Source organism: Amblyomma mixtum, chromosome 7 (genome assembly GCF_055824585.1).
Source record: "Amblyomma mixtum isolate Tamu chromosome 7, ASM5582458v1, whole genome shotgun sequence".
Taxonomy (NCBI): Eukaryota; Metazoa; Arthropoda; class Arachnida; order Ixodida; family Ixodidae; genus Amblyomma; species Amblyomma mixtum.
The window spans coordinates 140,090,812-140,103,657 of record NC_143018.1 but is presented as its reverse complement, the minus strand read 5'-3'; the positions used below and the strand labels follow the sequence as shown (position 1 = coordinate 140,103,657).

Below are 12,846 nucleotides of genomic sequence, written 5' to 3'. Positions count from 1 at the left end.
GGTCAAGGATGGGCTCACCCTGCCGCCCATTAGTGTGTGTGTGTTTTTTTTTTGCCATCCATGAATATATGTCTCCCATTTGTCGCTTTCCGTCAGATGACCTTCCGGCCGTGCCTCCCCCGGGGAGCACCTGGGGGCGTTTGGAGGCTCGCGCTCTGGTCTTCCGAATTAGGAGCCTTGCCGGCTCACCCAGAGAGGAAGTTCTTTGTATGAGCACGGGCGCCGATGCCCCCCCAAAGGTGCAGCGGTTGGAAGGGGCTTTGGACTGCGTGGGGAGAATGAGTTGTACTCCGGACGCCGAACGACGAGCAGCTAGCTCTGCTGACTGCTCGAGCGTTCCGAGAGATGTGCAGTTGTTCGCTCTTGATCCTTTATACTTAATCTGTAAAATAAATTCAGCGAGTTAAGTTTCATCGACGGGATCAAGTCTGATCATTTAAGATTAGGCCAACGAATAGCGGCAGCGACGCACAGTTACAACAGATGGTATGCAGTTGTTCTCCGGTGGCTGGTTTGGCTGTAACGCAGGATGGCTTGCGTCAGTTCCGCCGTGATTGCTGTTCCTCTGTCAGTGATGAGCACATCGGGGGCGCCATGTCGCAGAAGAATGCACTCCACGAGAAATTTGGCGACTTTTGCTGCTGTTCCGTTCGGTAGGTCTTTCACTTCGGGAAAGGGCCAAGCAGGTGCATGCCGATCTGCTGAAGGGGCCTTGCGGGGGTTTCAATAGGGTTCAGAAATGTCGCTGAGAATGATCATTTCTTCGGCATGCGCTAGGGCGATGGCTATAGCTGCATCTCCTGCCGTTTCAGAGGATTTCGCTTTGATTATTGCCGACACGATGTGGTCACCATTCCCGTTCACAGCCACACTTGCAAAGGCATTCGTATGTTTTTATTCTGCCGCATCTGCATAAAATGTTCCAGCGCACTGTCCGTATTTATCATGTAAGCATTTGGCTCGCTCGTGCTTGTCTTCTGCCCTCATCGTGTATGGGGTGCATGTTTTTGGGATGCGGTTTGATTAGTAAGGCCGCCCTAGAGTCGCGCGGGGCAAGTCTACTTTAGCGTCTTTGTTCGTAGCCTATAAGTTAATTTCAAGCCTGGTAAGAATACTCCTTCCAGTTCTGGAATTCGCTAATCTCGCCGTTTCAGCCAATAAATGGGCTTCTTTCAGTTCATGACAGGTGTTGTATATTCCTAACCTCATAAGCCTTTCGGTTGAGGCATTTAGTGGGAGTCCTAAAGCGGCTTTGTAGGTCTGCCGTATCATGCTATCCAATTTGTCCTTTTCTGCTTTCGCAAATTTGTGATAAGGGGTGGCACAGATAATCCTGCTTAGCGCAAAGGCCTGCACTAGTAGGCATAAATCTCTTTGCCTCACCCCTTGTCTTCGGTTACCTATGCGGCGGATTAATCGCGCCCTCGCTTCTACCGTGAATTTTAGCTTAGTGATTGTCATGGCAGTTTGCCAATATCCCCCAAAAGAAAATTCTACAACAGCTGTATCTTACCGGTACTCACCTATGGGGCAGAAACGTGGAGGCTAACAAAGAGGGTTCATCTTAAGCTAAGGACAACGCAGCGAGCTATGGAAAGAAAAATTTAAGAGATCGGAAGCGGGCGGAGTGGGTGAGGGAACAACCGCGGGTTAATGACATCCTAGTCGAAATCAAGAGGATAAATGGGCTTGGGCAGGGCATGTAATGCGAAGGCAAGATAACCGCTGGTCCTAGAGGGTAACGGAGTGGATTCCAAGAGAAGGGAAACGTAGGAGGGGGCGGCAGAAAGTTAGGTGGGCGGGTGAGGTTAAGAAGTTTGCGGGGACACGTTCAAATGACGCGCGTACACCTACTAGGTCACGTGCAGGAGGAAGCTCCGCCCCCACCGCTCCACAGGCACCTCGTGGATTTATTGCGCGAAAGCGGCGCCGTGCAACTGCCAGGAAGCCGGGGTCTACGATCATCTGTAATGCCGCAGTTACCACAGTGGTATAGTGAACTAGAATACACAGTGGGATTTCCGTACTTTCACCGTGCTTGGAACCAAGGCGTTTATGCTAACGATGAGTGAAGCAGAGGGACGTTGCTGAGCCTGTTTTGGGAACGCTTCACTAGGCGCTACCTGAGTGCTGTTTAGTGCCAATGGCGATTTCGCGCAGTGAAATTAGCCGATGTAGAAACTGCGTGCTGTTCGTTGGGCACGTCGTTATTGTGTCGCGATTGTGTGGAAGAAAGAAGTCACCGCTCCGTCACCTGTGAGTTTGATCACAGCCCTGCCCGAGTGTCTCGTAAACATTACATCGCGCGATTTGCCTTCCTAGCCCTGTTGGAGTCGTAATTTTCTAGTGTTTCACAGTGTTGTGGTGCCCTGGGAGATGTGGTGATCAATGCTTGTACGCTTGAATACGTCCGACGCTGTATTTACGGTGGCTTGGTGCTTTTTGGCAGAAGCTGTCACCGCAAACTCGCGCGTCGGGGTTTTCGACATAGCATTGCTGCATTGTTGAGGACGTTCTCGTGTTCAGTACACGGTGTTCCAAGAATGAATGTTTTGTGCTGCCGACCGAGACAGTACGAGCGGAGCGCTGTCTTGGTGTGCCGGTGAATTAACAAAAAAAAAAAAAGCATGCATATGAACCTGCTCTACATGTTATATGCTCAGAACGTCTAAAGAATGACATGGGTACAGCGGAGAAACAGTCTTCTGTATTAATTTTTTTGTACGATGTTAAGCCAGTCGCGCGCTCAAGCGAACTCAGCGGTATTAAGACGTGAGGCATTGCAAAAGGAAAGAATTGCGATCGTAGCGCTCAAAAATTAATCTCATTGCTTTTATCTGTACCAAGTTTACTTTCGCCAATTTCAAGATGAAGTGATTGCTTACAGCGAGCGCATATTCAAGAAGATACCTTGTAAAGGATTTATAACATGTTTACGTTCCTTAATGGCGTTGTTTAAAATTAAAGTTTTAAGATCCCAAGGTTCACTGTGCATGAAAAGAGGATAATACTGCTCTAAAATTCCTGGACACTCTCAAGACTGTGTTCCATGCTGCCGTGTGTGAATTTCTATTGTTGTTTCTTATTGGTAAACGTCATATCACTGCGTTTTAAAAGTTAATTATTATTTTCCATCATCATCATCAGCCTGACTACGCCCACCGCAGAGCAAAGGCATCTCCCATTCTCTCCGATTAAGCCGGTCCTTCGCCAGTTGTGGCCACCGTATCCCCGCAAACTTCTTAATCTCATCTGCCCATTTTACTTTCTGCCACCCCCTGCTATGCTTGCCTTCTCTTGGAATTCACTCCTTTACCCTAAAGGATTGTGGCCAAAAAAAATGGTCCACATCCTGCTCCAGTCATGAAGAAGAAAACAGACTATTTAGTTAAAGCTGATCATTAGCATTGAAAATACATCTAACATAGAGCACATTCATCTATGTAGGTATGGAGGTATTGAGAAAGATGTAATTATCATTAAAGGGCAACTGCAGCACTTTTTTGAGAATTTCACGATATTCAAGGATTGAAATCTATATAGGCTTTAGGTAAAGCATGCCAAGTGTTTTAGCACTGGCATTTAAAATAGTGACGTAATCGACGACTGAATTTTGCAGGGAAATTCAGCGTGACGTCACGGAAGGTATGATTTCTAATTACTGCTGTCGTCAGCCACACCCTGCCCTGATTCGTTAAACGCTGCCAAACAACTCTCGGCAGGGTTTGCCTTCGGTGGCGTTGGTTTTTTCCTTCATAGCAGGCGTTTGTGCGTTGGAAATGTTCCGATACCTTCGATGACGTCATCATGCTCCCCCCACTTGGCGTTGTGCACCGCTTGAAGGGCGTCCGGATTTTAATCGGCGATTACTTCACTATTTCAAGTGCTAGCCCAACAAGAATTTGTATGCTTTATGTGCAAGTTTCACACATTCGACCCTCTTCAGCTCGTTGATTTCTAGAGCCTATGCAGTTTCCCTTTAACAAGCTTAGCAGGAGTGTTAGCAGCAATACTGGACCCACGTTGCTAAAATAAATAATAAACGGTGCTTTAAAACAATCATGCAGGCTTTGCATGGCCAGGATGAAGAGGCATATAATGGCCATAAGTATTCCTCTGCAGTGAAGAAGAGAAAATCCCCAATCAGGAAGGGTGTTATGCGGGAAGTCACGAGATCCCTTCACTATTTTTAACCACGGGTCATATTGCGATAACTGTATTGGGAAGCGTGGGGGATAAAAGGTAATGGAGAATAGCTTACTAATCTCCATTCTGCTAATGACTGCACAACTCAGGGGACGAATTGCTGAGCATGATCAGGAAATCTAGATGGAAAAAGTAGTATGATGGGGCAGAAAATTAATATGAAATAACCTAAAGTAAGGTTTGATATTTTGGAAGGGAACAAGGGTTTGCGGTTAAATTGCAAGCATTCAAAGTGGTAAGGGAATGAATGCATCTCTACTTATGGCAGGTAGTACCCACAGGTTTGGACCATGAGAGTGAAGTACCTAGGGAAATTAGAATGGGCTGGACTACATCTGACAGGTACTCTTAGGTTATGAATAGCAGCTTGCCACTACAGTTGTCTTTGACGGTACTCGTTATGGGGCAAAAACTTGGAGGCTTTAACTTAAAAGGGTACACAGCTGCAAGCAAAAATTTTCTTATTTATTGATGTGTTCACATGGTATTTTTTGAGCATATTAGAAATAAATTTATGACTGCTCTCACAAAATTTTGCTGTTATAACTCTACAAAATTGTTTTTTAACATCTGCTCAACCTCATGGAGAGGCTGCAGATTTAAGAAAATCTGGTAGGAGGTTGGTTCAGCATTCACAGGGAACAGATTTTTGTTTTGAATTTTTGTGGAGTAGTGTTTGTTGACATATCTAGGGTGGGGAAAAATTTCATAAAAGGTATTTGAAATTCGCAGATTTGAAAAACAAAGCACATCTTCACCCGTACTATGGTCCTTGGAGTGCAACAAAACAAACTGGATAAAAATAGATAAAACAGTTGTAAAGAAATCTGCTCCACAAGATAAGTGTCTGGGTAGAAAACTGCAATGAGGAGAAATGTCCATTGTTTGATCATTTCCCTGCAATACACAGCCGCAACAGTTCACGAAAGAATTTTTTTCAGGTACTTCTCAGTCTATTTCAGCAATGAAACTTTGGGACAGTATAAAAAGCAAAGCATACTGCTGAGAAAAGTATACAACAGCTGTATCTTACCGGTACTCACCTATGGGGCAGAAACGTGGAGGCTAACAAAGAGGGTTCAGCCTAAGTTAAGGACAACGCAGCGAGCTATGAAAAGAAAAATGATAGGTGTAACGTTAAGAGATTGGAAGCGGGCGGAGTGGGTGAGGGAAAAAACGCGGGTTAAAGACATCCTAGTAGATCAAGAGGAAGAAATGGGCTTGGGCCGGGCATGTAATGCGAAGGCAAGATAACCGCTGGTCCTTAAGGGCAACGGAGTGGATTCCATGAGAAGGCAAGCGATGCAGGGGGCGGCAGAAAGTTGGGTGGGCGGATGAGATTAAGAAGTTTGCAGGGATACAGTGGCTGCAACTGGCAAAGCACAAGGTTAACTGGAGAGACGTGGGAGAGACGCCTGTGCCCAGCATTGGGTTTAGTCAGGCTGGTGATGATGATGATCAGAAGCGGATACAGTAGTTATGAAGAAATTAAATTTCTGTGCTATTTTTTTCAAAGCCAGGTGTCCTCTTAAAAGGCAGCGCTGTGCCTTGGCGCTCTTTGGCTGCAGATGCCCTTCCATCATAAAAATTCACTGTCATTCAAAAGGTAATGGGGTGGGTTTTTTCGAGGTTCACATATTGCAACGAAACTCTAAATGTAGGCACTCTGCTTTGATATATGCCAAACTACTCGGCCATGTAATGTTTTGTTCTGCACAAATAAGCTTTAATGGCGGCCCTTTGTTTCTACGAGGAGTGCAGTACTTCAGTAAAATTTGTGCTTGTGCTGTTAACTGTGTCCTTATGCTGCTGAGTGATAATTCTCAGGCTTGTGTTCAGGCATGTCATGAACAGAGTCATTGCTTCATGGTGCAACCGTAGTCTTGCAGTGCATGCAAGTGCATACAAGAGTTTTGTAAGTAGTGCTTTTTGCCAAAGCACTTGAAGCAGAAGTGGAAGGTCAGTTTTTTATTCCGTTTTTGTTGTTCTTGCCTAGGAGAAGTCATTTAAGAAAATGGGATGCAAGTTGCCTTGAATGCTTACGAAAAGACTACAGTTGCCCCCTGAGGGTCCCTCGTGGTGAGTGGGAAGACCGTAAGGACGCTAATGTGGCTAGCACGCCATGGCTGCTGGCAGTCCTTGGGCAGGCGTTGATCTTGATGTTGGAACAGCACACTGGAGGAAGAGAGTGGACACCTGGAGAATCAGATTTGCTGCAGGTTATCAGACAAAACTGAGTTGTGGATTGGCTCTGAGTTTCGCTCTGGAGCCAGCGACATTGCGTAGGGAACCAAGCTGCTGCTGAGAGGCTGCCTTGGAGGTAGTGATGCAGAACTATCGAAAAATTGACTATCGATAGTATCGATAGTTTCTTTTAAACTATCGATAGTGTAAAAAAACTATCAATAGTGCTACTATTGGTAGACTATCGACAGTATTATCGATAGCCTACTATCGACAGTAATACTATGGACAGTACCGCTATCTATAGCAAAACTATCAATAGTTAGTTTAGTTTATGGAGGTTTAATGCCCCAAAGCGACGGAGGCTATGCGCTATGACTATCTATGACTATCGCTGTGGCTGTGACTATCGATAGTGAAGCTGTCGATGGTAAAATTATTGATAGTAACAATATTGATATGCATTTGTTGGCCAGCATTATAACCAAAACATGTGCGATACCTAATTGGTTTCACGGTCTCATGAGGCTTAACGTCCCAAAGAGACTCGAGCTGTGAGGGATGCCATAGTGCAGGTCTCCGGGTAAATTTCGACCAGCTGTGGTTTTTTTAACGTGCACTGGGGCTGTTCGGAAGAATACCTGCAACTGCATCCGATGAAAGAACAAACAGCACAGCCTCTGCTGGCTTACACGACACTGTCGTTCACTGCAGACGTCGCCTCACTGACGTAACCGCTGTGGGAATGCTTTTTGCACACATGCTTCGCAACTAGGATATTCGCGCACTAACATTTTATCCACCAATGTTACGTAGGGAACATCTGCAGAGCTCGGTGACGCGTAGAGCGCGAAAACAGGCGAGTCCTGTCAGTCGCTCATTCCTCCATGCCACACGCTTGGGAAACCAAGTTTAGGATGCAGTGGGTACGCGTGCTTCATTTTATAGAATCGATAGTACTATACATAACAAGTGGTATTGATACGGCTATCGATAGTATTATCGATAGTACTATTGAAAGTAATAACCATCGATAGCACCATCGATAGCACGCTATCAATAGCACTATCGATAGTCTTTTTTACCATCGATAGTTCAATAGTGACTCAACTATCGATAGTATCGATAGTACTATCAATAGTTTTACATCACTACTTGGACGCCTTGTGGCATTGGTCTCATTCTGAAGGTAGAGTGGCTGAGGGCAGCTGCGTTGGCACTGGGGTCACGCAGCAGGATGACGGCACTCCTAGAAGTACAGCAGTGGGACTTCTTGGACATCAGCTACACTGGTCATCAGCATAGCTACAGGATGGGGGCCTCTCCCTTATCTCTCCAATTAACCCTGTCCTGTACCAGCTGTGGCCACCTTATACCCACAAACTCCATATTATCTGCGCACCTGACTCTCTGCCTTCCACTGCTATGCCTGCCTTCTCTCGCAATCTACTCCGTTATCTTTAGCGACCATCGGTTACCTTGCCTTGGACTAGGATGTCATTGACCCGCGTTTGTTCCCTCACCCACTCCGCCCGCTTCCGATCTCTTAACGTTACACCTATCATTTTCCTTTCCATAGCTCACTGCGTTGTCCTTAACTTAAGCTGAACCCTCATTGTTAGCCTCCACGTTTCTGCCCCATAGGTGAGTACCAGTAAGATGCAGCTTTTGTATACTTTTCTGTATACAGGGATGTTGGTAAACTGCCATTCGTGATCTGAGAGAACCTGCCATATGCGCCCCACCCCATTCTTATTCTTCTAGTTACTTCCCTCTCATGATCCGGATCAGTGTTCACTACCTGCCCTAAGTAGACGTATTCCCTCACCACTTCTTTAGCCGCCGCGGTGGCTCAGCGGTTATGGTGCTCGGCTGCTGACCCAAAAGACGCGGGTTCGATCCCGGCCGCGGCGGCTAGAATTTCTTTGGAGGAGAAATTCTAGAGGCCCGTGTACTGTGCGATGTCAGTGCACGTTAAAGAACCCCAGGTGGTCTAAATTTCCGGAGCCCTCCACTACGGCGTCTCTCATAGCCTTAGTCGCTTTGGGACCTTAAAACCCCACAAAACCAAATCCCTCACCACTTCCAGCACCTCGCCACCAATTACGAACTGCTGTTCCCTTGCTAGACTGTTGAGCATTATTTTGGTTTTATGCATGTTAACTTTAAGACCCACCGTTCTGCTCTGCCTGTCTGTGTTATTGGGAATGCTTTGCAATTTATCCCCAGCGAATAGCAGATTACTAGGGTGACTCCTTTAGTAATTATCCCCAATTGTTGCCAACCCAGGTCTCTGTTGTCAGAAGTGCTTGATGCCAGAGGAACTGGTTGGTTTGTGGTGCTGACAAATTGTACTGCAAAGGGCCAAGAAGGATTGGGGAACAAGGGTTGATCGATAGCACCTGTCCCATTTTTTTGTTGTTGTTGTTTTGCTAGTGCTCTGGTCTGACATGCAGGCCTGTCTGCTTCCTCTGTGGAGTGGAGAGGACTGCTGAGCAGAGGGAGTATTGGGGAGCGGAGCCTGCAAGACCACCTGCCATGAATATCACTAGGAGGCAGTGTGTGAAACATGATCATCATCATCAGCAGCCTGACTACACCCACTGCAGGGCAAAGGCCTCTCCCGTGTCTCTGCAATTAACCCGGTCCTTCGCCGGTTGCGTCCACCGTATCCCCGCAAACCTCTTAATCTCATCCGCCCACCCAACTTTCTGCCGCCCCCTGCTACGCTTGCCTTCTCTTGGAATCCACTCCATTAGGCCCTAGAAAGGGGCTCTCAATAAAGTTGCGGTATATCCCTTTCAGGCGCTTTGTACATAATTGTGTAAGCGGCAAACTCATAGCTTCTTCTGGAGACTGGTGCACCTAGCAGTGATTTCATTACTTCAGTTGAATTGAGGACCCTTCTTGTCGCAAATAAGTTGGTTTCTTGTGCCATGTAGCGAATGCAGTAAGTAATATTGCACATAAGAGTGAGCTAGGTAGCACTTTGTCCACCGTTCTTGTGCAGACGGGTTTTTTTCCGCAAGTGAAAACATATATTGTTTTTGCTCAGTTTCGGGCATAATGTACATCTTCGAAATGCAAAGTGATTCCACAATGCCTAGGGTGTTTACCTGACACACGAGAACATTTTGATGTTACCATTTCTAACAAATCTGACACTTTGTACGGAATTCTGCGTATTGTTGTAAAAACTTACCCGCTGGTCTTTCACACTCGAAAACTAACAAATTCCTTTTCTTGAGGCCAGAATATACTTAGCTAAAAAAAATAACTGATTTCAATAAAACAAAATATGGTGCCTAAAAGGGATATCTGGGATGTTAAAGGGCGCCGCTTCACAAATATAACTCCAGTAAGAATTTTCTTAATTCTTGCCTGCCGGCTGTGATGTGCTGAATATTGGAACCAGAGATGAGCATGGTGCTGTCCTCCGCATATGTAGCAAACTGAATGATAGTGTCTTTGTTGACGATATCATTTACACATATATTAAATAATAAAGTACGTAATGCACTTTGTTGCGGAGTGCCACATGTTAGGGGCAAGGACGAAGGCGTGTTCATCTACATATACACACTGATGCCTTCACCTCGGGTAAGATTTCAGTAGCGTAAAGCAATTTGCACAAACTCCATAAGCCTGTATTTTAGGGACAAGAATGTTGTGATCAAGAGAGTCGAAGACCTTACTGATATCGATAAAGATGGCTAGTTTGTCAATGTTTTCCAAAATAGCATTTTTTAGCGCCAATAAAGCAGTCTCCATTGATCTCTGTTTTCGGAAACCAAGTTCTTCAAGGAACTTAATTCTGCGAGGAAAATTATCTTTTGTATTCCCTTCAAAAAAATTGGAAGCACAGATATTGGTCGACAGTTCAAGGATAAAATTAAATATATGTGTAAGCACCGGAATTATCAGTGGTGAAACATATTTAATTGTTTTGATCTGTAAATTGTCAGTATTTAAGGCTCAAAAAAGTGTTTTGTATTTCTAATTCATCCGCTGGGCGTGCTTGCAAATGCCTCACTTCCACTGACTGACACATTGCCTCTCTTCCAGCGAGGACCTGTGTGCTTGGTGGCTGCAACAAGCTGCACCTGATACGCAACCATCGTCTGGAGCCAGTTTGCTGCACTGTGCCATTGTTGTGCCATGTGTTGCTTGCACGTGTGTGTAACCTGTCCTGCATTGTAGCCCTTTCTGCAGTAACCCATTTCAGCATTGCTGCCTTGTGCAAGGGAGGTAGTCAGCAATTTTGGTGAACCCTAGTCTGATTAGTCAAATGTTTTAGGGGAATCACCCAAGGTGGAGTAGATTTGCAATAAGGGAGTAATTACTCACTGACATCCACCCGAGCGCAGCCATACAGCTGTCAATGGAGTGGGTGTCGGTAAATCTACTCCACCTTGGGGGATTCCCCTAAGCATCTGACCAACACAGTTCCCACTTCGAGTTACTGATCAATTCGCTCTCGCCCTACCATAAGCTTGCCATCCTGGTTAGCTCAATTGGTAGAGCGACTGCTCCGATGTAGCGGTGGTCCCGGGTTCGAACCCCGGACCAGGACGAATTTCTCTTTAACTGCGAAGTTTCTGAGAAAAGCTGTATAGCTTTCCTTTGTAGCCGTATGGCTGCGCTTGGGTGGATGTCAATGAGTTATTACTCCCTTCTTATTAGTCTGATTGGCAGCGTCAGCAGTGTGAGTAGCCGTTACCAAATTTAGCACTTCAAGAGGAGTGTCGTCACAGAGTCTGCCAAAAGTTAGCATCTCCTGGGACTAGCTTTGTGCCAAGTTGAAATCGTTGTTTTTGCCCTAGCCTGACTGTGCAATGGTTCAAATGAACTGTACTGCAGGTATCAGTGAAGGATCAGTGCTGCAGCAATGGGCGGCCCATACAGTTGTGACTCTGTTAACATCTTGTGGGTGTTCTTGTCGTTGCAATGCACTGTGAAGCAGCTTTTCAGTGAGCGTTGAAGTAAATTCTGTTACTGCGCTTTCAGTTTGCTCTGGGGCCTCCGATCTTGCACTGCTCTTAGCACGCCACAAGCATTTGCCAGACCTAGCTTATCAGGATTGGGAAAAAAGCTCTCACAATAGGGTATTGTTTGTTTGCTTTGCAGACTGGCTGTGCTTTTGTATACACCCCATTTCCAGATAATGTTGAGTCACGAATTTGCTTTCACGCTTTTCCTTTCATAATTTTGGGTAACAAGGATGGTCACACGCTTCATGGTATATGCCATAGCGTGAGAAATTGTATGAGGTGAAAGCAAGTACCATGTTTATGCAAATACCATGTATTGCCGATTTTAAGTAGATTCCAATTATACGTCGACCCCCCAACTCACGGCCCCCTTTGGGCAAAAAAAGAGTTAGACTCCAAATTGAGGTTGACGCTGCCACACCCTGCAGTCCTAGCTCACCCAAAAAGTTCTTCTGAAGGCCGAGTCATAAAGAAACATTTATTCAGTCACGAGACATCTCTGACTCGGCGTTGCTTGTGAGGACACAGTCACGATCATCATCTTATGAGCCACTGCTGCCACTGGTGTGTCGGTAACAAGTTGCTATGGTATTAAAACAAACCTTTGGTGCATATCTCAATTAAATTCAAGTTTTTTTAAGCAGATTCACTTTCGCATCGTGTCTGACAACTATTATGGAATTACGAGCGCACGGGGCGTGATACGAGGGTAATCCCAAAAGTAAGGACTCCAAAGGGCCGCGGCCGCTGGGAAACTATTTGCGTGGCTGCTCGCCATACTGTTGTGTTCATTGTTCCCCGTATTCCAACTAAGCCATATCTTAGTGAAGCAGCGCAACGGCACAAGGCCAAGGGAAGAAGAGGACATGTTAAGATATGTTAAGATATGTCAGACCAACTCGCCCACCAGTTCATGTTGTACAACTAAGCCATGACTCAGCGCGAAAGGGATTGTCAGTCTTGGCACGGCAGCTATTTGAAATGGAGCTCCCGTTGGTCGCTACCGCCAGGCGCGAAGTTCACGCAGTTATTCGATTTTTGAACGCAAAAGGTGTTACACCAATCGAAATTCATCGCCAGCTGACGGAAGTGTATGGAGAGTCGTGCATGCATGTTAAAAACGTCCGGAAGTGGTATAGGGAGTTCGCAGCTGGTACTGAAATTCACGAGGAAGGAAGAAGCGGGAGACAGTAAATTTCTGAAGAGGCAGTCGGGGAGATCGAATAAATGATGCGGCAAGATCGGAGGATCACACTCGACGAACTCTGCCTTTTGGTTCCTGGTGTTTCTAGAAGCACTATTCATAGGATTTTGACAGAAAAGTTGAAATATCGGAAGGCGCACGCAAGATCGGCTCCGAGAATGCTCACAGACGACCATCAACGTTCTTGGTGGGTACAGCCGAAATAACAAGACGCAGACACAGAAAGGAACACGTAGAACGTACACGAAGCTGACTGTCAAC

General features: G+C 45.9%; 1 non-coding gene across 1 annotated transcript; it reads left to right on the top strand.

Moving 5' to 3' along the window:
* Positions 1–10,889: 10,889 nt before the first annotated feature.
* On the top strand, positions 10,890–10,963 carry TRNAI-GAU (transfer RNA isoleucine (anticodon GAU)). The gene has a single exon. It is a non-coding gene; the product is annotated as a tRNA-Ile (tRNA).
* The last annotated feature ends 1,883 nt before the right edge of the window (positions 10,964–12,846 follow it).